At 37.2% G+C, this 27,811-nt stretch overlaps 1 protein-coding gene across 4 annotated transcripts in view; it reads right to left on the minus strand.

The window, feature by feature from the left end:
* gek (serine/threonine-protein kinase gek) overlaps positions 1–27,811 on the minus strand; it is a 162,478-nt gene that overhangs the window by 85,208 nt on the left and 49,459 nt on the right. For all 4 annotated transcript variants that reach the window (XM_065235686.1, XM_065235685.1, XM_065235684.1 and 1 more), the window contains exon 2: positions 22,323–22,391. The gene's annotated coding sequence lies outside the window, so the exon portion shown is untranslated. The remainder of the gene's footprint in view (positions 1–22,322; positions 22,392–27,811) is intronic.

The raw sequence follows: 27,811 nt of genomic DNA on the forward strand, positions 1-27,811 counted from the left end.
ATTTGTACTGTTTCTGATTTGGGATTTTATCTGCGTAGTGGAATTGTTCGGGACTGCAGAACTAAGAGCAAAATGTATCAGCAACAATCAAAATGCGGTCGTATTGCAAAATCCAGTCAAGCGGCCATTTTAACAGTTTTTATCTTTTTCTTCAAGAAATTATAGGAATCCCACGTGAATTCCTTTAAATTGACTCGTTTCCAATGCATTCTAACAATATACCTATTTGGAGGCGAACCAGCCTAAGGCTGAAAGCCTCCTAAATAAAGCTAAATAATAATAAATACAATATACCACCAAAGCACAAGTCGAGTTTTGTCCTGTGAAATTGGCTTGCTCGAGTTTTGCTGCCTTTCTCCTCTCGTGCTGCTTCTACCCACCAACAACTGTGCAATACGAGTGAATACCTGTAAGTTGGACGGATCTTGAACAAATATGACTCTTTTCCAGTCCGTAATTCTGGGCAAATAAATAAGGTCAAATTTGCAAACTTGATTACACGGTGAGTAATAGTCCGCTTTTCGATAACATTTGAGTACTTCAGTCATTGATACTAATCATAACAAATTTTTAGGATCTTGTGAAAAAGTCCACTCGAGAAATAGAGGCAAAGATTGGGTTGTGCTTAGAAGGCATAAAATAAGATCTAAGCCCTATGAGATAGTAATCAGCATAACCATAGGTAGGAAACCCGTTGTTGTTCCTAAGCAGCGTATATTCCATAAAAGAGGCAACAAATCTTCTCCTTGAAGGCAAATACATTCACTGAAAAACAGTAGTGGCTTCTGTTCGCTCTGGTTTGTCATGCATCAGAAATACGGATTTGACTTGTTAACAAAAGTTGTAGTTAATATCAAAACTTACAAAAGCTCTCTACATCATTTTGCGGAATGCTGTTGATGAAAAAAGTTAGAGGCAAATGAATGTAAATGAATGCACGAAATGAATGCAAATGATTTTCCATGCCTGCTCGCGAGCACTGAATTTTGAGTTATCTGCTTTGCGTTAAGTCGAGAAGACATTTTGATTTTTGGGCATCTGGTAAATTCAATTGATAATAATTGAAGACATTCCATAATAACGTACAGCTTCCATTATACAGTGATCCAGGAACAACCTGGCCTATACAAGGTGTGAAATTGAGCTTGCTTGAGCTTGAGCTTGATTGACCGCCCACGGTTGCTACTCTGTTACTGCCAGAACAGCTGTAATTACACAGAGAACCAATAGACGATGGTTGGGACTAGCAATCATCCTCAATGTGTAAAAACTGGTGATCTTAAATTAGGCAATACCAGCGCCGGCCGCGCCCGAACACAGGTCAAGAAAGGAATGGGAAGGATTGTGTTGACATGACACTCGCTTTGATGGAAGCCGAGAACACCTCTGCACTTCCACGAGGAATCACTGGGATGTTGGATAAGAGGGTTGGGTTTGCAGCAGGGTTCGTTTTGGTAAACGATAAGCTGAATTGATGTCCTAACGATCATATAACGCGAAGGAGCTTAGTACTAAACCCACGGTCTTCTGCTCAGTAAGCAAAAACGTTTGCCACTAGGCAGACGAGCACCTTTTTAATCACCGAATTGCTGTTATTACCATGTAGTCATATTAACAAATAAAACGATTGACGAATCTTGAATGTGGATGGGCCTGAGATTAGACTCATGATGTTCTGCTCAGTAAGCAAAAACGGTTGCTCTAAGGCCACCGAGCCCCTCATATCACATAATACCGTTGCTCAAATTTGTGTATCCATTCAAACCCGGAACCAACGACAACAACGAGTTTCGCAAAATACACGATACACAAGCGATTTTACCATAAATCTCTTTGATATGTAAGGACCTGGGACCGCGTTTTTCTGCTCAGTAAGCAGGCCACTGTAACCGACGATCTTTCAAATCCGAAAACTAAAAACTACGAAAAATTACTTAGGCCTTCATTAAGTTCCACTTTCACGCGACGTTCAATGACAGGGTCCTATCCAGGATTACATCTGAAAAATCCAAATCTGGCCAACGCCCACCATAAACCTAAACCTGTTCTAATCCACCTGAAATGACTAACGAATGGAAGACTTTGACTACCCAGCCATGCAATAGTCTTATTCCGTGCCTTATGGCAACTTGATGATTCTATTGCGCTCATCTTTTGGCACCACCCAGGGGAGACTTGGTCCTATACCCAATGCTTAACTTATCTCCATTCCACTCAGCTACTCGCAATTTCTTGTGATATAGTGGGCGGAATATTATTATATGAGACAATTCAATGCAGACGTCTTTCCAAATTTGGCAGATCGACAGGTAATCGGTGAGTTACCACGATAGTTGCTATTCAAGAACTCGACAACGTCCCATCGTCAACGCCTGCTATGAGAATTTTCCATTGCAGGCGCCAACGAAATGACGTCATCGAGCTATCGATCAACTACCCTGGTTATCGCCTGGTACCTTATAGCACGATGCTAGGAGGCGAACCGGAAGAATCGATGAGCTACCTCTCCCCCTATACAAGGTGTGAAATTGAAGGGCTTAATGGATTGGTGCACATCGTTTTTCACTCGGCATTCATTACGCTTTGCACGATTCGTTTCTTTCGTTCGCTCAATCACCCTTATAGTGACGTCATAACGTTTGTTTCGATAAGCGTTTGCATAGGAAATGGAATATGCAATATAGAATGTCTGTATGTTTCTAAAATTTATGAATGTCCTTCCACTGAACGTTGAGATAATTGACTGATTATTGAATTATCACACTGTATACAAGGTGATTCGGAATAACTGTCGCTTTTAAAAATGGTCATAACGATTGAAACGCTTGCAAGATTTTTTGATATCAGTATATTCCAGATATACTACATATATAACCTTCAACATAGCATACTTTAATTCAAATATTTCTCCCTTTACCTTTAATTACCAGCCACATTTGTCACGAAAATGAGCCACGTACGTTTGTGTTCCAGCACTTTTAGAGTCCTGGCGATGTGTCTAAGCTCTAATATTGAACGGATTTTGCACGCATAGTTCCTTTTTATCTCTTTAATGATGCGATTGATTCATTCTTTCGAAGAGATTTCAGTTTCTAAAAGATAACACATACTCCATTTTCACTTTCGTGGCTGCTTGAAATCGAAAACGAATTAAATTTAAAATCCTACTATCAATACAAGCAGATATTCTACTCAAGTTATTCTGAATCACCCTGTACCATGAAAAAGCAGCCTGCCGGTGATATTTTGACCGTTTTCAAGTAAAGAGCTATCATAAAAATACAAAACGCCAGCTGACATTTCCCAGTGACTTTACAAAATAATACAATCAAGCGCAATCATTATGCAAATGAGCTAGGATTTGTTTTACTTTATAGTTCGCAAAGTTGCTTTCGAGTGTTATCACGTCGTCCCGCAATGTTTACATTTTTACCTTTACCAGCACATACGTGATGGCTAGTTCTCCACACCTTGTTGTTCCAGGAATGCAATCTAGCGGAACAAAATTAATAGCTTCAAAACGCGTCATTTTAGTGACTTGGTGTATTGGGCAATGATTTTTGGAATAAAAAGCGCTATATTTTGAAGAAAGAAAAAAAACGAGAAATGAACTAAAGTTGTACTAAACTGCTATCGAATGTTTTTTTTTTATAATTCATTGAGAGTTGGTGTCTTCGACAAAATTGTTTATTTGTCAAAAAAATAAAACTCTCGTGAACATGTCAAAATCGTAGCAGCTTTAGTTTACAAGATATTGATTTTCTTAGTTTAAAAGATATAAAAATCGATTTTTACCACCAAATTATGTTTTTATAAAAATAAAAGATAGTTGTAGGTTTTAACGTTTTTGTAAAAGTTAAGCAAACAAATTAGAAAATTTGCCGAAAATACCATCCTGCTCTGTCGCTTCATTATGAAGATATTAAACAGAAACCATTAAATTTGAATTTAAAAAATCTACGTAATCGCACGCTACGAATCTATTCAGGACCCATAACCACCCTTTTTGAACGGGTTTTAACAAAAATGGCATGTTTCCATCAAAGAGACGTTTAAATGTATTTACCTTTCCATACGTACCGATAAAGAGTTGCAGATTGTTGAGATATAGTAAAAAGTCTACCACTACTTCATGATTCCAATTCCGTCATTAAATTTTCAATTCACACGGCTATTGGATTCACTTCGGCATACGGATGAGGGGAGAAAAAAAATTTGCTGGGAGTGATTCTCTTATTTATGAGAATAATTGAATGGAGAATATTTTGTGTTATTATAGACTTTATTCTGTAGCTTTTACACTAAACTATCGTACCAAACGTATGATTGATTCGTTCACGTCGAATTAATTGATATATACTTCGTTTCTGCTCGATATGACGGAAATGGGCACTTGTGCCTAAGTTATCTACCCTATTTAAACAGGATATGTGCTTTAACTAATCATATTTGTATTACTCCATGCGTGAAGTTAACGATTTACATAGTTGGAGATGCTTAACGTCAGATATCAGACTTAAAGAAGTAATTTTATGTTGGAGGTTATGTGGCTTTCAGTCTTTTGATGCTCAAAACCGGGGTTTTAAGTTTTCATCTGACGTATCGGTCACATGTATTGTGCCTTTTTCAAAGAATTAACTAAAACAGAATTTAGTTAATGCTTTGAAAAAAGGCACAATACATGTGGCCGAAACGTCAGATGAAAACTTAAAACCCCATTTTTGAGCATCAAAAGACTGAAAGACACATAACCTCCAACATAGTTCGTAACAGTCGATCCCGCCTAGGTAGTCATTTTATACGAAAGATGAGGAGATGAAAGTATAGAGTTGATAGTTCCGTTAGAGTACGGCAGTGTGAAAATTGTACCTAGGAGCAAGGGTCAAGTTTGAGGAAGGCCCGAATCGGGTTCATCATTTCCTTTACCAAATTCCCCTGTTGGGGAGTGATGGTGAGGGGTATCTCCCCCCCGCCACCACTGGCGAAAGAGATGATCGCCGATTTGCTCATGTAGCTTCGATGTGCGGAAACAGTTATATCGATTGTTTTACACTCAAGTTGTCCTCTGACGTAAGCATCTTGTTGATAGGTTTGGAAATTGCAGCTATTGTTGCCTGTTGTTGTATGTGCTCCTGTCATCGGCAACTTAACGATCTCGAGGAGACATGGGTAGGAAAGGTGCTGCTACTGTACCTTTCGACCATTGATATGATATGATGATTGATGATAAGCTCCCATCTAGAGTAATGTACTTTAACTAATCAGGATATGTTGCTGGTAGCATGTGGCTTTCTCGTATGGAATCAATATAGACTCCTTTTCAATTTCCCTATTCTAGAGCAACATGTGACATTAGTTTCCATGGGCATTTTGTGATTCGTGAGCAACTGACGTTTAAATTCATTGTTTACATTTGGCTCATAGGCCCTTTTCACATGTTACTCGAGTGTTGATCCTTTGTACCCTCGGAATCATTTATGGAAAATACTATCGACGCACAGAGACTGGTACAAAAAACATGGCCAAAATATAGAGTGAAGTTTTAAGTAATAATATGTATGAAGAAATCATCAAACGTGGTTTTCAATAATTTTAAAAGCTCCCTGTTTTGTATATATTGCTGACCTGGCGGCAATATACTTTACTTTAGGAACGATCGCCTCACTCCCACCAGATAACTATTTTATTTTTACGGATGGTTTCAGTTCTGTCGAGGCTATTCACTCTATGAGACCGGAAAAGCAGAGCTTCTAAATGCTTTATCTTTAAGATCTTTTGTCATCACCTTTGCTTGGGTCCCATCTCGTTGCTCGATTCCAGGCAATGAGATGGCGGACTCACTTGCTAAGGTGGGCGCTATGGAAGGCGATATTTACGATCGACAAATCGCCTACGATGAAATTTTCTTCATTTATCGTCAATAGTCACTCGTCAGCTGGCAGAATAAATGAAATGCCGGGAATTAGGGACGATGGCTACATTCGATCATCCTAAGGTGTCGAAGAGTCCTTGGTTCAAGGGTTTGGATGTGGATCGAGACTTCATTCGTATGATGTCTCGCCTCATGTCCAATCACTACTCGTTAAACACTCACTTGTTCCGTGTTGGGCTGGGGGCAGCAATCTCTGTGAATGTGGACAAGGTTACCAGGACGCAGATCACATTATTTGGTCTTGAGTTGAGCATCGTGGAGTCAGATCTGAGCTGTATGATTTCCTTCGGGCTCGAGGTAGACAACCTAATGCTCCAGTTCGGGATATTTTGGGTAGACGCGATCTGGAGTTTATGAAACTCATATATGTTTCCTTGAAGAATTTTAACCTTAGATTGTAAGTTTGACTAACTTTCTGTTTAATTTGTATTTTGTTCATGTGGTTTTTTATGTTTGTTTCAGTAATATCTGTATAATTACACTTCTGATTCCAAACTGAATAGGAATAAGTTCATGTTTTATCGTTGAGATATTGTCAACAGTCTAACACTGCTTCTTGACGCCAAACTCGGCCTACGGATTCTAAATTCGGCCTAACGAATTGAAACGCCATTGAAATGCCAATGAATTCACTTCGGCCTATCGGATAAAGAAAAATATTGATTCGGTCGGAGCGCTTCATTTGTATTTGAGAGTATTGGGTGCAAACATTCATATCACGCGTTCTTATTGACTTCGTTCGGAGGCATTTGAACTAAAGTATCGTACCAAATGCATAATTTACCTGTTAACGCATGGATTTATTTGATGTTTTCTGCTGGATAGGCCCAAAATGGGCGCTTAGACCGAAGTAGTTCTTTACCCTTCTTATTTCCGAAGTACGTCGATCGATAAACATCGAAATCCATTTATCCAGCAGTGTGTTGAGGACCTTTCAGATCTTTTTTTATTCATGTTATGCTAATAAAGGGTGTCCACGATGAAATTGCCACACTATGAAATTGCTCTAACTTTTTAACCGTTGGGTAGAATTTAATGAAAATTTGGGTGGATTTAGTTCATAGTGCATTATTTACATCCTGCAAGTTTTAAAGTCCTGTGATCAAAACTCGCGGAAATGGAGTCGAAAGAACAGCTCGTGCGTGATAAAATCTTGCGCATTCATCACGAGAACAAGGATCTCTCGCATCGTTCCATCGCTAAAACGTTGGGAATCGCGAATTCCACGGTGTCGCGAGTGATTAAGCGGTTCGAGGAACGGTTGACCACCGATCGGAAGCCCAGAAGTGAAGGAAAAAGTATTCCGTACAACACCAAAAATCACAACCGCGTAGTTGGGGCCTTCAACCGAAATATGAACGCCTCCGTTAGGGATGTGGCTAAGAAGCTGCACCTAAGCCGAAGTTTTGTCCAGAAGGCCAAAACTAAGGCTGGGCTTCGAACGTTCAAGGTACAAAAGGCCCCTAATCGCGACGAGAAGCAGAACAAGTCCGCCAAAACCCGTGCCAGGAAGTTGTACCTCAATATGCTGACGAAAGTTGAATGCTTCATCATGGACGACGAAACATATGTGAAGGCCGACTTCAAACAGATCCCCGGCAACCTGTTTTTCACGGCCAAGGATAAGTTCAGCGTTCCGGAGCATGTCCGCACTCAGAAGATGTCCAAATTTGCGAAGAAATTCCTGGTTTGGCAAGCCATCTGCACGTGCGGGAAGCGGAGTGCACCTTTCGTGACCCAGGACACGATGAACGGACAGGTGTACATAAAAGAGTGCCTCCAGAAGCGGCTGCTTCCTCTCCTGAAGGCCCACAACGTCCCAACAATCTTCTGGCCGGATTTGGCCTCATGCCACTACTCCAAGGACGTGCTGAAGTGGTATGCGGACAATAAGGTCAATTTCGTGCCGAAAATGTTCAACCCTCCCAACACTCCGGAGCTCCGCCCCATCGAGAAGTACTGGGCGATTATGAAGCAGCACCTTCTTAAACGACCTAAGGTAGTGAAGACAGTCGAGGAACTGAAGAAAGTGTGGGTTTACATGCAAAAACCTTTTGATTCACAGGTTGTGCAGAATCTTATGGCCGGGGTTAAGGCCAAGGTGCGGGCATTTGCGTATGGACTGTAAATAAAATACGAGTAAAATGGTAAAATGAAGTTTAATAGTTATTTCTCAATCCCTGAAAATGTGATGGCAATCGGATGAAAACTCGAATTTTGCGAATCAATTTTGTGTGTGGCAATTTCATCGTGGACACCCTTTATATAATATATTATTTCATAGACCTGCCGTTGCTATCAAAAGAAAGGGGTTGCCCTGGGGCGGGATCAACGGATTCACCAGCAAATGTGTATAATTATTTCCTTTTCCATAGCATGCAAGAAAATCTAAAACAACCCTCCCCCTAAATGCTTACATAATTTTTGGATGACCTATTTTGTAATAAATATTTGTCATAGAAAGCAAAATTAATTAAGTTAATTTAAATGGAAGATAACCTTTTCTGCTATTTGATTTAGGCATTTTGCTAACAACCAAATTTCATTACTACACCATGCATGGTACAATCTTCAGCAAAGTCGTTACTCATTATTTGAACTACAAGTTTTGAAAATCTGAATCAAATCGAGAATAAGGAAGCATTTTTACGATCGATAGAGTGTAGAGGTGTTATTTTTTCATGTATTTGATCCAAATTCCCCATACAAAATTCAAACTAAAAGTGCCAGCTCATCTTAGAATCAAATGAGCTGAAACTTTCGGATAATAGTTTTCTCACCTAACGGCACAAATCTAGGGGTCGGCCCGTGGAAAATTAGAACCTATTATTTTTGTGGGCCAGTCTAGTGATAAAACCATGAACGGAAAGTTCCAAAAATCCTTTATTCAGCATTAAATATTTCAAATTCTCTAGACCAGCGCTGCCCATCGTGCGGCCCACGGGCAGGACTTGGTTTGTGAGTCCCAACAATTATATCATTCTAGTCCAATTTTATTCATCATTATGGATTTTAGTGAAGGTTGGAGGCGAACCAGCCCCAGGCTGAAAGCCTCCCTAATAAAGATAAATTAATTAATTAATTAATTTTAGTGAAGAATGAATGAGAAATTAATAAAATGCAGCTTGCACTATGTTCATCGAACATAGATACAGCCATTGCGAAAGACACTCAAGGTTTTGCATCCTCCAAATAAAAAAAGGAGACTGGCCAAATTCACTCCAACAGATGTTACGATCAAGGCTATTAACACAAACAAGACTTGAACATCTCCACGCAATAACATTAAAACCACAAATTGAAACCCCTTTATTGCTTTACTACAAATGCACGTCATAAATTAGTGCAGTTTGCTTTTCGAATTAGTCATCACCTTTCCCACTTTTCGAATCGGATGTCTACGATTGATATCCAGAATTTACGTTCGATAACTCACTGCTCACTCCCCTTTTACTTTTTATATCCTACCCATTTTTATTTCCCTCGCACATAATATTCGTAAATAGACCTGGCAGTTTAATGTCTTACTTTCGATATATCTGCATTAATTCCTGTCTTCCACTCAATGCACCAACAACCTGCCCTCAGTCGCTGCTTTTCGCTGCGCTACAGCCTTATACAAGCTGTATTTTTTCTTTTATTGAGGTGGGATCCAACTTCACCCATTTCCACTCGGTAATATGAACGTTTTCCGCTCGGACGACCGCGACGACGTCCATTCAATACATACACCGACACCGAATAACTGCATATAAAACGTGAGACAACATCGAGTTTGCGTCGCTTTTTTCAAAACTACCCGTGGCCACGGACCGGCATTTTACATCGTCTTCATTTCAATTTCTAACAGCACACTCACACTTTGTGAGGGTCAAGGCAGTCGTAAAAAGCTTTTCAGTAACTCCGCCTCACTTTCATTACCACCATCAACGTCCGTCGTTCCGCCAACCGAACCCCAGCCCCTTCTTCCTATACGGGGCACAGAACTTGCACTTGTACTTGAGCAACTGAAAACTTTGCAGCCACTACTAGATATTTACAACTTTTTGAACTGTAGTTTTTTTTTTGCTGTCCCACTTCACCAAAAGCAAAAAGTGAACATTTTCCTAACGCGACCTTTGAGTGTAAATGCACTGATCAAAACTCAGGACCGGGCACGTTGTGTAATAATAAAATCGATGTGGCGCAGTTTGTTTGTAGGCAAAGTGGAGGCGAAGGACTTGTGGAAGGCGGTGGCGCAGTTAACTGGCACCATGGTCGAATCGAAATTGAATACATACATCAAACCTTCCGCCTGACTATCAACGCAAAAAGGATACCGAGGTTAGCTCTCAAAATGTCAACCACGCGACATGAGTCATAGGGAGATGTAATGCTGATTAAGTTGACAGCTGACTACACAGAGTTAGAATGAGAGAGAGAGAGAGCGAGTGAGAAAAGGAGAGAGAGAGAGAGAGAGAGAGAGAAAAAGAGTAGAACGAATGGCAATCCAATGTTCATGAAGACACGAAGTGCTGTATGCTTTACTATACGGAAATTTTCACTGTATATGGAAATTATATAAAGGAGATTTACACACTAATTTAAAAAAAGTAGTCCTTTATGAATAAATTATGTATAAGTAAATAAATAAATAAATAAATAAATAAAGAAATAAATATATTAACCTACTAATTAGCTGTATTGCAAATCGGTTAAGGGGTCTTAGATAGCCTAGTCAGTAAAGGCACGGTTTTACCAAGACAAAGGCGGCGGGTTCAATTCCCGATTCGGTCGAGGAAATCTCTGGAGTTGGAAATTTTCTCGACTTCCCTGGGCATAGATTATCATTGTGCTTGCCGCATAATATACAAATCCATGCATTGATTGGCATAGACAAGCTCTCAATTAATAACTCTCCAAGTGCATCTAGAACAGGCAACCCAGGTAGAGAAGGACGTCGAAGACAAATTATCTGTTGGCTGGAGGAACCGGTCGCGATAGGGGTCGTATAGGCAGCAGTGAGAAATCTACGGAGATGAGTTTGAGGTGGTGGATGAATTTGTGTACCTCTGTTCATTGGTAACTTCAGATAACAACTGCAGTAGAAAAATTCGGAGACGCATAATTGTCCGGAGTCATGCTACGGACTCTACACAGCAAAAAAAAATAATGTTGATATCACATTAAAGTGGATGCACTTCAATCGTGTCAAAATATGGTGTAATATTACTTGCCAAGCAAGACAAAATTATCATTTATACAGTGCATGAACTGACATTACGCTGCTTTTACTGCATTTGTTTATTTGTGTGGCCATACAAATTACATGACATTTTCGACATGATTGAAGTGCATCCTCTTGGATGTAATATTAAAATTTATTTTTTGCTGTGTACAAGACTCTGAGGTCCAGGTGAGGACCAGATTTACCATACACAAGACGTTGATAAGACCAGTAGCTCGCTATGGGCACGAGACATGGGACAATGCTCGAGGGGAATCAGCATGCACCTGGAATTTTCGAACGACGCATAGAGGGGTATTTCTTGTATCTAGGCCAAAAGTCGTTTCAAAATTAATCAAAATTAATTTTAAATTGATGCATACCCAAAAGATGGAAGAACATTGCTCTACACTTTTTTCTTATTCAAAGTTCTCAACGTTGTGGTATAAATTCAAATTTGGCTGTTTCTGCATCGTGCAAAATCGCTTACAATGATCGTTGTAGTTGTTAGAAGTACCCTTTTACGTATGTTTCATCGTCCATGACACAAAATACAGCTTTTTTAAAGGTGATGCAATTTAACTATGCACACCCTTTATATACTCATTCAAAGTTTCATATTTTTTAACTAAATTGTTTGAGTTTCAAACATGCTACATTTATCGAGCATTATCAAGGTACCCCCAAATCGAAATACAGATATTCGGTCACAAGACTAAAAAATAATGCAAATATTCCCGTTAAACATATTACTAAAAAATTGACTCTAGGATCCTAAATAAACTCAAGTCTATTTTTACGCGGTTATTTTTTACACGGTTGGTGCCGCTGAGTTGCAATTTACACGGGACGTATGTAACGATTTCTCGATAACGATGCAACCTATCGACTTGATTCTTTAAAAAAATCACTATTTTTTGTATAAAAACATATTTTTTTTAAAATACATATGTCCATATGGACGATGATAACATGCTATAAATACAAATGGCATCAAAATCAAATTTTTGAGAAATATTTTTCGGTATGTTTTTTTTTAATTACTTTATTTGTACAGGCGCAATCTAATAAACTTTACAGAGACAAGCTATCATTTTGCGTTATACATTGTTAATGTCTTAAATCTAAAGTTAAAGGAATTGAACCGAATACTCGCGGTCTTCTCGAGGTTAGTGAATGATAATTGTATGGATGGGGAGAGGGAGAAGGAGATTTGAAATATGATTTATGATTCAAAAATTTCACTACTTCTAATTTTAATTTGTAAAAAATTAAAATCTTGGTAGGGTTTTGTTAACACTGTACTTATCCCCGTGTAAAAAATACCTGAGTGTACTTGTTTAAAAACAATATTTTTTTTTTAAAACATTACTGCATTGGCGTTGAATATTGCACACAATCTAATCAAATGGACGGAATCATAGAAGTAACCACGTTAGTTATGGTCATATCATCTTATTCGAACCTTCTGAACCTGAATTCCAGCCTTGATAAAATTATATCAAATATAATAGAATAATCAAACACCCTCAGCTAAAAATAGAATAAAACAAGCCTCTAATCAGAGATGACAATGGAATGATAACATTCATTTTGTACATAGTATACATAAACATTCGATACGCTCGTACTCACACACGACACAGCAATTACCGGTGCGTACCAACACGATTTCACATACGGGGGGGGGACCTGGTTTGCCCCGGCACTCCGACAGCACTGCCACTGACTGGGATGTGGTGACTGCGGAGATGGAAAAGCCGCCAATGGCGGAAATTGATGGTCGTCTCGCGAAACTCAATATCGATTTCGTTGTCGACGGCGCTTTGGTTGGCGGTGGCAACTGGCGTACGGTCGAAGGTACGAGATAAACTTTACGAGTGTTGTTAGATATTCTATCGCAACTATTTGTGTACGCAAATAGCACCGTACCACACAGCGCACGCAGAAGGTCAAATGGCGTTGTACGCCCGATTTCGAGAATTGGAGGAGTTTATCCGTCGTTTCGAATGAAATTCCGAACATAACGGTGCGAAGGACAAGAGTGAGCCATACTTGACCGGAGAATTTCGACTTGATTTAATTTGTTTTAATTACAGCTAAGCCAAGCGTTCCAAATTTGGAAAACTTACAGCACTGCTATTGTAATTGAAAGTGAAACCTTCCATAAAACACAATCATGGAGCGCGTTCATCTCGCACAAAGGCTTCCCCCGTTTGCACTCTTGATTAATATATAGGCACTACGTGAATGTCACGGTGAGAGCAATATAGCCAAGGGCATAAAAGTAAAAGCTCCTCGTTTGTATCCCCATTCATTTCACATTATTTAAATGCAATTTTAATTAGACACACACGCATCAATTAAAGAAATCTGTTTTCCGCTGATGCTTGAACTGAGCTCTGCACAAGATATGCAGCTATCCAATCCGTGGATGAGTAGACGAGCTCTGATTGAGACTGGAAAGAAAAAAAAAGGACGGTATCCGGCGCTCGTTTTGCACGTGTTAGAAATATAAAAAATTCGCCCGGTTGTTACGCGGAGAAAAATTAGCACCAGTGCACTCATTTGTACGAGCTCATCATGGGCGGCGGTACGTAAACGAATGCAGTTGAAATTAAACGACCAGTTTTGCGGTATTATCTGGTACAATAGGAGTGCCGATTTGCATACAATAGAGATTGAGCGGAGGAAATGGCTTTACGGCAAATCGGTTGATGACCATATCCGAGGAATACCACCAAGCTGTCGTTCGTTAGCTCTTCCCATGACGGATCAGTTCGTAATTAAGTGTAACATATCTGAATAAGTGGTGCGTATCTTGTTGCGAATAGATAAGCTTAAGATACTTGTTTGAGATGGAACAATGCGGTAGATTGAACCAATTAAAATATGAGCTGCAGTGAGTGACCGCTACAGTGAACTCAACAAGACACATCGTACAGATGGTTCTCTCTCGGCTGAAGTTATATTCTTGTACCTTTGTGTTATAATGTACTTAATTTCAAAGTTGTACTACTTCTACATAGCAAGATTTTTTTTCTCCACAATTTGTGTTTAGCAAAATAACCATTTCAAAGCTTTGGATTCAGTGAAAATAACAAAAAAATATGAGCTAATTTTATGATTCAAACATTTCAAAATAACCCAGTTGAGCTTAAATGACTACACTCAATGTTCGATAAAATAAAACGCCGTCTCCATCATTGTTGGAGATTTGACCAAATTATATTTGATTGAATAACCGAATAACTCGTTTGGCCAAATGTAGTTAACTCAGAATCGTTGTCCCAAAACTAAGAAAATTCTAGAGATCCTATATGATAATCATTAGCGCTGATTTAAATACCACTAAGATGTTTTCCACTGCCGCATCGCAGCTCAAGTCGTCCTCTTAACCTAAGACCCGATCGAATTCCTAGTCTGACTTCCCAGGATATAGTTTGTTTTGTACAGAAACCATGCATAAATTTTCACTTAAAAATAGCCCACTACCCAGGAAATTTCTTCGTTTGATTAATTTGTGGAAATTGGAAAATTCTTCCAGGGCAAGTTGGCAGAAACTTGCGTGCAAATTTGGACGAAACTTCCGGGAAAAATCGTAAGAATCTGAAGAAGCCGGTCGAAATCATCAAGGGGAAGTTGGAAGAAACTTTCAGAAGACATCGGAAAAATCTTCCGGGAAATCAGGGCGAATCACGAGAAATGCCTGGGGAAAATTCGTGCAAATCTTCCGGGAGAAAAAAAAATAAAATTTACGGAAATATGTTTTATGCTTCATAATTCGACCGGCAGAAGTTCTAATTCTAATGAATATCCAAAAACAATATCTGAAATTTCCGAGAAGAGCCTGCAGATGTTTCCCGATTCCCGGGTGCCCATAAATAGCCAGGAAATTGAAACACTAACCCGGAGCCTCTTCGTATTAGGAGAGATACTTCGAGGGTTCTCTGCTCATCGTGAACGTGCAAACACCAGTGCTGCCTAACAACGTTATGTTGAGAAGATTATCACATATAAGTAAGAACGGTGCTATAGACGGCCTGCCTACAGCTAACCGTGCGAAACCGAACTTTTCATCAGTGCGAACCTCAACCTGAGCTAGGTTTAAAAAAAAGCAAACTGACGTTGGTCAGAAGACAAGAAGACCCAATCTTGTTACCCGGTTGGAACTGAATAATAAACGAATTAGCTATTAGAAATACCTAATCTTACACGTGACGGAATCCATCTTTGACATAAAGGATGAGACGTAAACAAACGTCATGTAAAATTAAGTGCTCCGAGACTGAAAAGTTCGAAAATACGTTTCAATGAGCTGAATTTCACGTCTATTATGACTCAATTTTATGTCAAAATTGACGCTTGGATATGTCAGTCTCATAGCACCTAAATTTACATCAATTTTTCCACGCCAAATGACGAATCGATCTGACTCTACCTTCTTCGATTTCAACCAAATTCAAAAATTGTTTTTCTATATTTTTTGTAAATTTTTAAGTGTCCAAGTAAAACCCTTGAAAAAATATTCCAAAAGTATGCATGATTCATAAGCATTTAAAAAAACATCATAAATATTAAACAATAACATTTTTGTTATGTAATTGTTCTAACTTTCTTGGTTTATTTTTTCAAAACTACAAAACAAAATTTAGCGTGAATATTTTCCACAAAAAGACTTTTTTTTTCCTACAATTTTGTCTCAGACGTAATTTTGAATATAAGTGAAGTTTTCGTGTTACGATTTATTGAAAAATATCGAATACGCCATTTTGCAAAAAAAAATACATAATTCATAATAATGACCAAATTTAATCAGCAATGTGCCCATAACAAACAATTATGCAAAGTTTCTTTTATAATAAAACCTGGAACTGTAGTTGAATTTATGAATTTATATTGGATCCACTGAAAGCAAAAGATAAAACATTTCACACTGATTTAGGATTTCTTATTTTTGGGAATCCTGGGAAAATTTCGAAAAATAACCAAATCCACAGCGTTTCTTCAGCTTTAAAGCCTAACGTTGTGCAAAGTGGATAGTGGTTTTATTGGATCTAAAAATTGAGCACATCGATTCAAATCTCCAGTTCACAGTGTTACGAAAAGCTCGAAATTCAACTGCGCAATAATAAACTCGAAATTCAACTGCGCAATTGGAGGATTCCGGTAAAAGCTCAACGCAGATGTCGCCACTGCATGATGATGATAATGTTGACGACTGCATATGAAATTCGTGAAAATTAGCGTTAAATCATAACTTTCATCAAGCCTGTGTAAAATTCTACCAATATAACATTCGAATTGAAGAAGAAAACGTTTTGACGATAAGACTGATGTGCATCTTTGACTTTTCCAGTTGAACTTTCATTAGATATATTCATTTCATTTCGCGGCTCCAACAATGCTGCATCGTAAATATGATGTAAACAGAAGTAAATTGCTCAATTACTCAAAATAAAGATGATTTGTCATCTTGCTATCACTTTGAAGACCATCTAGCACCATTTTATAGTATGGTGCGTGTTGAGTAAATCAAGTTCCGTTGCGTTTTCCGTCGAAAATTGTGAGTATCAATATGTTTACCATAAAAGGCCAAAATGAACATTTATTGAATATACAACCATTTCTCCATTATCAACAGCATGATGCAATCTTTCCTAAGTAAATTCACTTAATTTCAACTTTCATCCTACTGGAAATCGCACATATTCACCAATTTCCGAAAAATCCAGCTGCGCAGGAGGTAACCTCTACCTGTGGGTGCAAACTTGTTATGCATAATTTTCCATGAAAACATCTCCGATCCATACCGAAATAATAACAGTTAGTTTGCAAACACGTTTCTTACTCGATTCAAGCAAAACTTTCGACGGGAAATTATTAGTTTTTCTTTATGAACCGATTTGCCCCAAAAAGCGTCTGTTTTACATGGAAAATTAGGAAACTATCCTCTTTCTAGTAGTTCTCACTTCGAAATGTAGGTGGTGAAAGCTTGGAAAAGTTTCACTGAAAGACGCCAATAAACACCTATGAGATTTCCGGACCAAAAATGCATTGCTTTAGATTTTGGCCTATTTCAAAGTTATTAGTCTTGTTTTAGCATTATTCGATGGAAACGTAATAGAACACACATGAGCAATAGGGTGGGTCAAGTTTGTATGGTCAGGGCTGGTAGTGCTGATGCGATATAATAGTAGTGACTTTAGTGACTAAAATTACGGAAATAGTGACCAAATAGTGACTTGTAAATACTAAATAAGTAACCATTTATATGGTAACTTAGAGATTCAAATACGGTTTGATATTGAAATAAATTTTGTCATGGAAATTTCATAAACTCCTCTAATTTAATCGACTCTCACAACGGAATCTTCTGTGAAGAGCATTTGAAGTGATTTGATTAATTTACTTTTACTAACGTTATACATGATGACTAGAAAATAGTAATTCCCATTTGTTATGATCTTGAATTTGATTCTGCGTTCGAAATCTTTAAAATTTTGATATATCTAGGTAGATAGCTTTGATAATTCGCTTAGAACTTTTTACAGAATTTCTTCAGAATGATCTCAAGAATAATTCCCCTTCTCTTAAACTTTGAGGCAAATAAGGTTTAAAAATAATATTATTGCATTCTTGAAATTCTTTGCAGAACAATCAACAAAATTCTTGGAAATATATTATTTTCTCAGTTGGAAATGCATAACATCAAATGTCATGATTAAAGTGGACATTTCATACGATCGATGAAGAGATGAAAGTAAAGAGAGGATAGTTCCGTTATAGTGTGAAATTTGTATACAGAAAGTAGAAAGCGAACAAAGGACAATTTTGAGGAAGGTACGAATCGGGTAGAACATCTCCTTTATTAAGCCCATCCGTTAATGAAGGATGGTGAGGGATGTTTCCCTCTGCCACCGGCAAAAGGAATGATCGCCGATTTGCTCATGTACCTCCGATGTGCGGAAACAGTTCTATCCATTGTTTCACTCTCAAGTCGCCATCTGACGTAAACAACTACCCGATTCGTACCTTCCTCAAAATTGTCCTTTGATCGCTTTCTTCGTTGCATTTACAATTTTCACAGTGTCGTACTATAACGGAACTCATCTATCGTATAAAATCTCCACTTTAAGTCTGATATTTGATGTTAGCATCTCCGACTATGTAAATCGTTAAATTCACGCATGAAGTAATAACACATGATTAGTTAAATTACATTTTTTCGATTTTTTATTGATTCTTCAAGGAACTTCCTGAAGGCTCCTTCCATAAATCCATTTTAAATTTATTCGAATTCTCCTTAGAATTTCCATGCAATTATCCTCAGAAATTTCATAAATTTCTGCTTAGAATAATCTTGGACCTCTCCCCTGCATTCAATTGGAAATTCAATTCGTATTCTCCTTAGAATTCCCATAGTATTTCTTCAGAATTCTCAAAACAAAAATCCATCTGAGAATAACTTTGAAACTCTTTTCATAATTCCTTTGAGATTGAACCCTCAAAATTCGATAATATTGGAATACTTCTCGGAATTTATTTCGAATTCTTTAGAATTCTCTTGGAGGTATCTTCAGAAATCACCCCAGAATTCTTTTAGAACTATCCTATCCGCATCTTTGGAGTTCACGGGATTTTCATGGAATTTTCATCAGAGCTCACTTAAGCAAAATTTCAGAAATAGTTTGAATTCTTATTAGAAGTGGACCTAGAATCCTCATCCAATCATCATAGAAATCTTCTCAGAACTCTCGTTAAAATGCACTCTCAATTATATTGGAATTATTACCAAAATTGTTTCGGAGCTGAATTTTGCGTCTCTTATAATTTAAACAACAGTCAAAAGCGACGCTCGTATGTGTTAAGCCTAGTTTAACTATATAGGTTAACCTGGCTTAAGATTTAAGCGGAGATGAAGAAATCGGTCTTCAGAGCACTTAAATTTACATGAGACTTTCGTAGTCTTTATTCTTCTCTGATATATCTTGGTTTCATCCCTAGAATCCTATACAATTCTCTTTAAATTTACTTTGGATTTATTAAAGTACGTAATCATACTTGAAAGACAATTGAAAATCTATCACAAACAAATACCTTTGGAAAGTTTACAAGATTAACAATTTATTTTCTGGAAAATGAGGTATACTTTCCCAGATTTTTAATCTAAATTGAAGGCATTTCTCAATAGTTTTGCAGTCTGGTCACCCTGGATAAAATTTTCAATTTTTTGACAAATATGTATATTTTGTTAAAACTACTGTAGACTTTCTTAGTGCCAAGTACTAAATTTAAGCATTTTGTTGATATTTTTAAATTTCACTCTATTTCAGTAGTGATGACTATTTTTAGGGAAATAGTGACTTTAGTGCCTTTTTGGTGTAAAAAGTGACTTTTTAGTGACTGGCTTAAAATAGTGACCAAGTCACTAAAAAGTGACCTGCTACCAGCCCTGTGTATAGTGGGTCACAACCCCCTGTTCCATACTGCTCTTCCGGTGGCAAATTTGAACGAATTTGGTTATAATCTGGATTTGTGGGAGAATTTTAAGTTTTGTATGGGAACGAAACGAACCTACTCTTTTGCTTGCCGAAAATTCAAATATTGCTCAAATATCGCCAAATTTCTGAAACATATTGGGAATACTATGCAGAACAACTTTGTCAAAAACTGCAAATTTATTAGACTTCTGAGAATTTTGTTATTATTATATTAATTTGAACCTGTTGCACCAGCAGGGTTGCCAGTATATTTTGTTTTTTAAATTCCCGGTTTTTTGCCGGTTTTACCGGATCAAATCTTTAACAAATTCCGGGTTGTTAATATTCAACAACAAAACGGAAATAAACGCATTTTTAAGAACGTGCTCCAAGGAATTTACTGAAAAGATAAAAAAAAAGTGATTGATTTGAGAAGATTCCCAAGATTCTAAGACTTTAAAATTTTTGTAGAGTCTGAAACTAGAATATTTTTTTTCAAAATTTGTGCTTGATAACAATCTGCGTGATGCAAGATTTGGAGAAAAAATAATTAAAATGTGAGATTTTGAAAAAAAAAATCAAGATCACAGATTTGCGACTTAGAAGCATTTTAAGGGTTATATCAAATTACAGAGCAATCTATAGAATCTAGCGGACAAACCCTAGATTTTTTAGTAAAATTTAAAAGAATTCAAAGTGTTGATTTCAAACAAATATTGAGAAGGATTCCCACACAGTTTTCGAAGGACAAGTTTTGAGCAGAGTTCCAGAATTATTCTGACGTGAAACCTTAGAAATTGTTAGATGAATTTGGAGGGATTTCTGTGGACAAGAATGCATGTTCTAAATAAAAAATTTAGGTAATTTTCGAAGATTTGAAGTTGTGAAAAACAAAACTTTGCGGAAAATTCCTACGAGATTCTGATAAGATTTGTATGGGGATCATGAGGAAAATGACAGATGAATTTTAAGAAGAATTGCAAGAGAATTATGATCAGAATTTAACAAGAAACAGAGTACTAAGAGTGTTCTGGCAATAATTTTAACACTTGTGCGAAAAACATTCATCACAGAACTCCAACAAAATTGATAATGAGAAAAAAATTCTTTAAAATACTCCAAGGGGTTTCTAAATAAAATTTCGAAAGATTTCTGCTGTTTTGATTAAAGTTAAAAGAAATGTTTGAAAAGATTTTCGAAGGAAACAAAGTCTCCGGATGGGCTCAGGGGAATTCTAAGAAGGATTCCAATTAAATTCTTAGAAGGGGTTGCAAGGAAATTTCAAAATGAATTAAACGGTAATTTTTACGCGGAGTGTTTTCTGGTTTATTTCAGAACAGGATTCGAAGTTAATCCTGGAATTCATATCAGGAGAATTTTGAACAACGAAAAATTAAAGCCCCGGAAAAGTATAATTCAGTATAATGCCAAACTCAAAATTCTGAGTAAAAAGGGTTTTAAATATTTTAAGTCATAAATCAATTAAATCTCGAAAATATCGCATGTAAAGCTATAATAATCAATAGAAGTGCAATTGGAAACCATTTCATTGTGATTAAAATTAAAAAAAAAATCTATTAGATATTAAACAATACTTTATTTTTATATGGCATTTTAGCCATTTTGATTTTCCAATCGACAATCCTCACCTTCTGTTTAACAGCAATCTTTTACCACACGATCAAGGATACAGATCATACCTACCCCGTGATACTGGCGATTTGACATGGTTGGCATAATAGCCATTTCTTCGATTATGGGCAGCTATGAATTCAACAAATTTGAAATGCTGTTAAAAAGCAATTTCCGTACTTTGCTCATCTAAATTTCCTTGTAAAAAATGGAACAAGTTGTAAAAGGTTAATCGGAAAAATAATTATAAATTCAAATGCATCTCAGCCGTCCACAGAATTCATTGCTGCCAACAACCTTTCCGTATCTTTCATTTCATTTGTTATTCATTCGGTTGTTTTACGAGACGAGCAAAAACAATAAAAAACATATTGTTGCCACTGGTTCACAGTATTTTACAGGACCTCAGAAAATAGCACCTCAAGAACCAAAAGCAAGTGCAAAAGAAACAGTAAATGGGAAAAAATACACTTTAAACAGGTAAGTTCACCATCGTCGTGCCAAGTTGCACTGATTCGGTATGCCACCACCACCGCCGCAAGCACACAATTTGCGCATTTGAATAAAATTCATTTTATTATTCTCATTTTCGAATAACAGTAAAATCAATGACAGTTGGTGCGCGCAGCAGTGCAGTGGGGTAAATAAATTTAGCGCAAGCGGTGAACGGTACAAAATGCGAAGAATGGCAAGTTATTTTTCAAAACGGTTCGATCGGTTAGTGCAGCGGTGATTTTTTTTTTTTACTTTCGTTATTCCGTCACTTTGGATCGGGCTTTGACAAAGAGACATGACCGGTCGCCGGACACGCCGACCGGAGCATGTGCTGGTTGTGTTTTCGTATCTGATTGACGAGTTTGCAATGCAAAGCCGTTGAAATATTAGATCTAGCCATTGGCAAATGCAAATGGAAATGCGAATGTTGTTATCATTGTTGATGGATTTTTTAAATAAATGGAAGCATTTAAGATCACATCAATATTCATAATTGTATGCATTTCGTGGTAGAATAGAGGTGCATCAAGTGGTATGACAAGAACAGTGGATTTTATAGAATGTAACTACTTACTTTATATGGCCGCAGACTTCAGTGTTCAGCGGATTAAAGTTTTCCACCTTGCAAATATATTCCGTGAATCTGAAAATAAACAAAACAAATCGTTTAAGAATCATTTGAAAATAAACAAAACATAATCGTTTGAAACTTAGGTTTTTGATCGACGGTGTAGGTATTTGAAACTTGATGACGTCAATTTAGATAAAATCTTTTGAATCAATGCATCAATACAGATAGGACCTGACCTCACCTCACCTCACCTCTGTGACACTGGAAATAATCCAACGATAGTGATTTAAAAATTTTAAACGTTTACCTTTTCTGCGCCGTTTATTTGAATGATTTTGATTTAAATTGATTAACAGCAACTTTTCTAGATGAAAGCCTAAAAGTATACAGTCTTCAACATTATTACTCAAAATTTTATAAGCCACAATTATCAGCGATACCAGGTTTATTAAGAAAAAATCTTCACATTCTAGTTAAACATCAAAAAAACGTGTATATCGGTTCCGTAAAGCTAAAACAATTGAGCCAACCAAATAAATTAATTGAAAAAGAAATGTCTTCTCATGTCTTCCGCGCTACTTTAAAAATTTGCGGGGGGGAAAGGTGTTCAATATTTTGGATTTGTAAAACTTAGTCTACTGAATTACAGAAGTTCGGGAAGCTTCTTAGAAATCAAGGGCAATTCGTAGAAGTTAAAAGAACATCAGACTAAGAAGATCAGGGAGCTTCGTTAAAGTTCATGGAACGTTGTTAAAAAAAACTTCGTAGATGTTCCGGAAGCTGTGTTTTAGGACGTCAGCTATCATAGAAAAAGCCCAGCGATCTTGTTAGAAGATCAGTAAACTTCGTAGAACTTCATAGAAGTGCAGAGATTTTTTTAGAACTTAGAACTTCAGCAAATTTTGTACAATTTCAGAAAACTTCAGTTTCGTATAAATCAAGCGAGTGTTAGACAAATTCCACGAGTTTTGCAGGAACTCGGAAAACTGCGATGAAGTTCAGGGATTTTTCGTAAACTAGGTTCAAACCTCTCGGGAAACTTCGTAACAGTGAAAGCTTTGTACAAATGTGGAGAACTTCGTTGAAGTTAACTTTGTTACATACTTAGTTATCTTTATTAGAAAGACTTTCAGTCGTTGGGTGGTTCATCTCTGGACGTTGAGTAATTTTAGGTAACTTCATTTAAGTTCCGGGACCTTGTTTTAACTTCAGGGCACTTTGTTAAAGTTTAATGGACTTGGCATAGTTCAGTATTCAGCATAGAAGTTTAGCTAATTTTCTAGAAGTTTAGCGAATTACGTAGCCATTCGAGGAACTTCGTATAACATATAAAAAGTGCAGGGAATTTTATAAAGGTTAAAAGATCTTCATTGGAGCTCGGCAAACTATTTAACAGTTCAGCAAACTGCGTAGAAGTTCATAAAACTTCTTAGAACTTCAGTGTGTGTTTCAGGAACTTCCTGAAAATTTTGGAAACTTCGTTTCGCACAGATGTAAAACTAATAGAAAATATTCAGGGTCTTCTCGGAAGTTTGGAGATGTTTATGGATGTTCTAAGATATTGGTCGAATGAGACAGATTGGAAAAAAGCTAAGGGTTGTGTCCGAAGCACGACCGCATAATGCATTGATGTAGAACTACGTTATTGTACTGTTGTTGTACGTTATTGTATAATGCAATATACAATTAATTATGATTTTTTTTTTAATTAAGGTTATATTCAAAATTTAAAATTAATTGTCTTTTCTATTCAAAATAAGGTTCCAAATATATCCACTTAACTTCGAGTTACTCAATAATATTTATTTTTCAGATACCGGAACAACAATTTTTTAATTAAAATATATTTCATATAACAAACCAGTCTAAAAAACTTCAAAATGCGTCTCACACCGTATAACATTTGGATGTTGCAGCATTCTGGCAGATAAACTGAATCTCATTTGAGCTAACAGACTTTCTGTTTGTCTTTTATATGTGTTAAAAAAATCTATCAAATGGCAAACGCTGTCTTTCAATAAATTGAAAGTCACAACTCCCAACAGATGTTGATCAATCACCATTTTACAAGTAACGACGGTAGTCTCAAAATCGCAAATGAAATGAAAGTTTAAAACAAACGCAAAGTTCCAGTTGGGACGTAATAACTATGAAGAATATGGAAAAAATTATCGATATTATTACAAAAGAGACATGAGTTCCGAACTAAACTGTGCACCATCCAAAAGGTCTTGTCCATCTGAACAACTTTTCCAAAGACAGCAATGCCGCCTGGTGGGAAAATTCTCAACTAAACTGTTCATCTGCTGATAGCAACCTTCTATCTAATTAACCAGTAAAGTAAGTGCAAGTAATTAGAAGTCAAATCGTACACTCGCGCCGCCTGGTGTGAACTGATCCGTCCACTTTATAATAGGTGTAGTTCATCTGAAAAACTGTACTGAAAACATCAATCTAGTCGAGGTGTTGACTTAAGCTAACGATTAGAACCAAATGGCACTAGTGGTGAGTGAATTTTGAACTAAGATACCGATTATACGATAGGTCTTGTCATTCAGAACAACTTTACTGGAGACAGAAAACTTCTATCTAGTCGTTTTGTCAAGTTAAAGTGTCACTACACACTAGCGTCACCTGATTAGTGAATCGGATTTATTCTATTTATTCGAGGTCACATGTTAAAGCAAGCAATTAGAATCCTGATAAGCAATTAGGAATATATTAAACAATTAGAAGTTCAGCAAGTAATTTGAAAGCAAATTGCGAATTCTGAACTGAGCTGTTCATTATCCAACAGGCTTTATTCTTCTGAACACCATTGATGAGGACCTATCTAGTCGATATGATAAGTTAAAGCAAGCAATTATATGCCAAAAGCCGCCCCTTCTGAGGAAATTCTCGTCTGAACTGGAAACCATTCAATACGTCCATCTGAGAAACTTTGGCGAAAACAGCAATCAGCTATTTGGTCGGAGTGTTGATATTAGAACAAATCTAAGGCGTCTAACGATATGACAACCGTCACATCCACAGACGAACTGACATGAAACGTCAAGTACGATCTTTAATAACCTCGCTATCGGCTCGTATCTCGATAGTCATAGCAAGCAAGTACGTGATTTGATGATTACGGCCAAAATGTTTGATAAATGTTCAATAGTTGGTATATGATAAACTACTATAGAACAAATACCAAAGAAATCTTACTTCAAATCTAAATCAAATGGTATGATAAGATTTGAAATTCATCCATAAATGGCCAAGTTCTAAGGGTTTAAAACCTGACACTTTTCTGTGACACAATTTTCTGATTTGCACCCCAGTATATTCCACAAAGACTACGTCAAAATTCTATTATGGAACTTGGCAGAAGTTCGGGGAACCTCATAGAAGATGATAAAATGTTCTAGAAGTAAAGATGAAGGTAGTAGATCAGTGATGGCCAAAGTGCTTGGATCTCTATGATGCAACAACCTCAGCTTGAATTTCTGGCCGAAATGATTGGGAAATACGCAACATTCAATTTGAAATATGACCATCGAACAAGATACGGCTATTTAAAAATAGGGCTGTTGACCGTCGGCACCGTATTTGATCCAAATTCTCCATACAAAATTCATACTAAAAACGCCAATTTATCTTAGAACCAAATGAGCTAAAACTTTCGGATAATGGTTTCCATCTCCTAATGGCACAAATCTAGGGGTTGGCCAGTGGAAAATTAGAACTTTTATTTTTGTGGACCAGTCAATTATGTATTGTCCAATAAAAGTACGTTTTTGTTCTGTAAAGTAAGTAGTAAATCGTTAATAATGTGAATGATTTTGCACATATTTTTTGTAGGGTTAAAAAACAAATTTGGTTTACAACGCACCAAAACAAAAACTCTTATGTGTTAAATATATTACCACAGCTTTATGGCTGAAGTTTAATGAACCTATGTATTTTCAAATAGCTGCCCCTATATCTCTGGTCCGTACAAGTAAACTACACACGGTAGGGGTTCAACACCACAGTAAATGTCGCCAGCTTTGGCTTGACACCTGTCGACAATTCCATTTTCTCCTGTGATGTTTTCGTAGTGACGTCAATTCCGATGGCTGACTTTTCCTCAATGGTGGCGCCAACCGGTCAGATAGAGCAGTTAAGCGGTAGGTGTCCATCCTAACATAACAAGTAAAGTTATCAACAACAACAACAACAACAGACCTTTTTCAAACTTTGCACCCACCTCATACTCGCATAAAACCTTTCGTAGCATAGCACTTGCGCGCAGGCAAAACTAATTCCATCAATTATGAAAACCATAACCTCTGCCGGTGCCGGCCGTCCAGCTCTTCATGTCCTGGTCGAGATATGGTAGGTTGCAAAAATGTTGACATTCTGTTCAGTCTATCACACACATAGGAAACTTTTCCCTGGCTGTAGCGTCAACTCCAACTCAGACAACAATACACCAACGCTTCGAAATTTATCCAAAAATAGCACAAAAGCGGTTTGCCGAATGACGTCGACTCCGACGACGACGCGCTGGCAGCTATTGTAAAAGTTGGCAAACTTTTCCCCATCATACTCACAGAACATTCTGTTGCGCTTTGGAAAATACTCTTCCCAGTTGTCACACAATGACGCCAACGAAGAAAGATGTAGGCACCAGTCTACATCTAGAGTAGCAGCACTGCCGGATCAGTATTCAACGAATACCCGACGCGAAAAAAAAAGTTCCGTATCTTATCTGAATATTTAATATCACCCAGTAATGGAAACCGACCCGAGAATAATCAACTTCAGTACGGAACCGAATGAAATCTGGAAAAAAGTTACGACAATTCTCCGGAATCGATTTTCTAGACTGACTTGCCGGCACCGGTATTCAGCGGTGTGAAGTACACCGCAAATGTATCCGGTCACGATACCTAGTCATCCGCAACCAGCAAAACATAAAAAAAACTAGAGCAAACGATGGATGTTTTCGGTAAGATTTCGCTGTGGACATCAGAGCACACTGCAGGTTTCGGTTTTTGGGCATCTGCGACGAGGATGGTCGGACGGTGATTGGCAGATGACAATCAAAAGATGAAACGTACGAGTCTACGTTGTGACACGTGAACTCACTGGGCCGAAACGATCTGAAAATAGCCATAGCGTTAGGGACAACTAATTCCGAATACAGGAATCATAAATTTTGATTAGTCAAAAATAACATTTTTTTGACTGCCGTATGAATTTCTATTTTTTTTTAGGATTATTTATTGCGTATTAACTAAAGTTATCTTAATTCTGGTACTTAAATTTAGACCTCGAACATTGAAAAAAAAAAATACAAGATAAGATCACTAACTACAAAAATTATTAAATTATGTAATGGCTCTAATATTGGCCTATGGATCTAAGATTGGTTCTATGACTTTGCAGGGTTCTGAAAGATATTTTCAATTCTTTTTTTTACATTGATTTTTTTTCCGTCGATCTAGTTTTCCGTGCTGAGCACC

Source organism: Ochlerotatus camptorhynchus, unplaced genomic scaffold (genome assembly GCF_037179485.1).
Source record: "Ochlerotatus camptorhynchus isolate MF236.1 unplaced genomic scaffold, CSIRO-AGI_Acam_v1.1 ptg000503l, whole genome shotgun sequence".
Classification (NCBI taxonomy): domain Eukaryota; kingdom Metazoa; phylum Arthropoda; class Insecta; order Diptera; family Culicidae; genus Ochlerotatus; species Ochlerotatus camptorhynchus.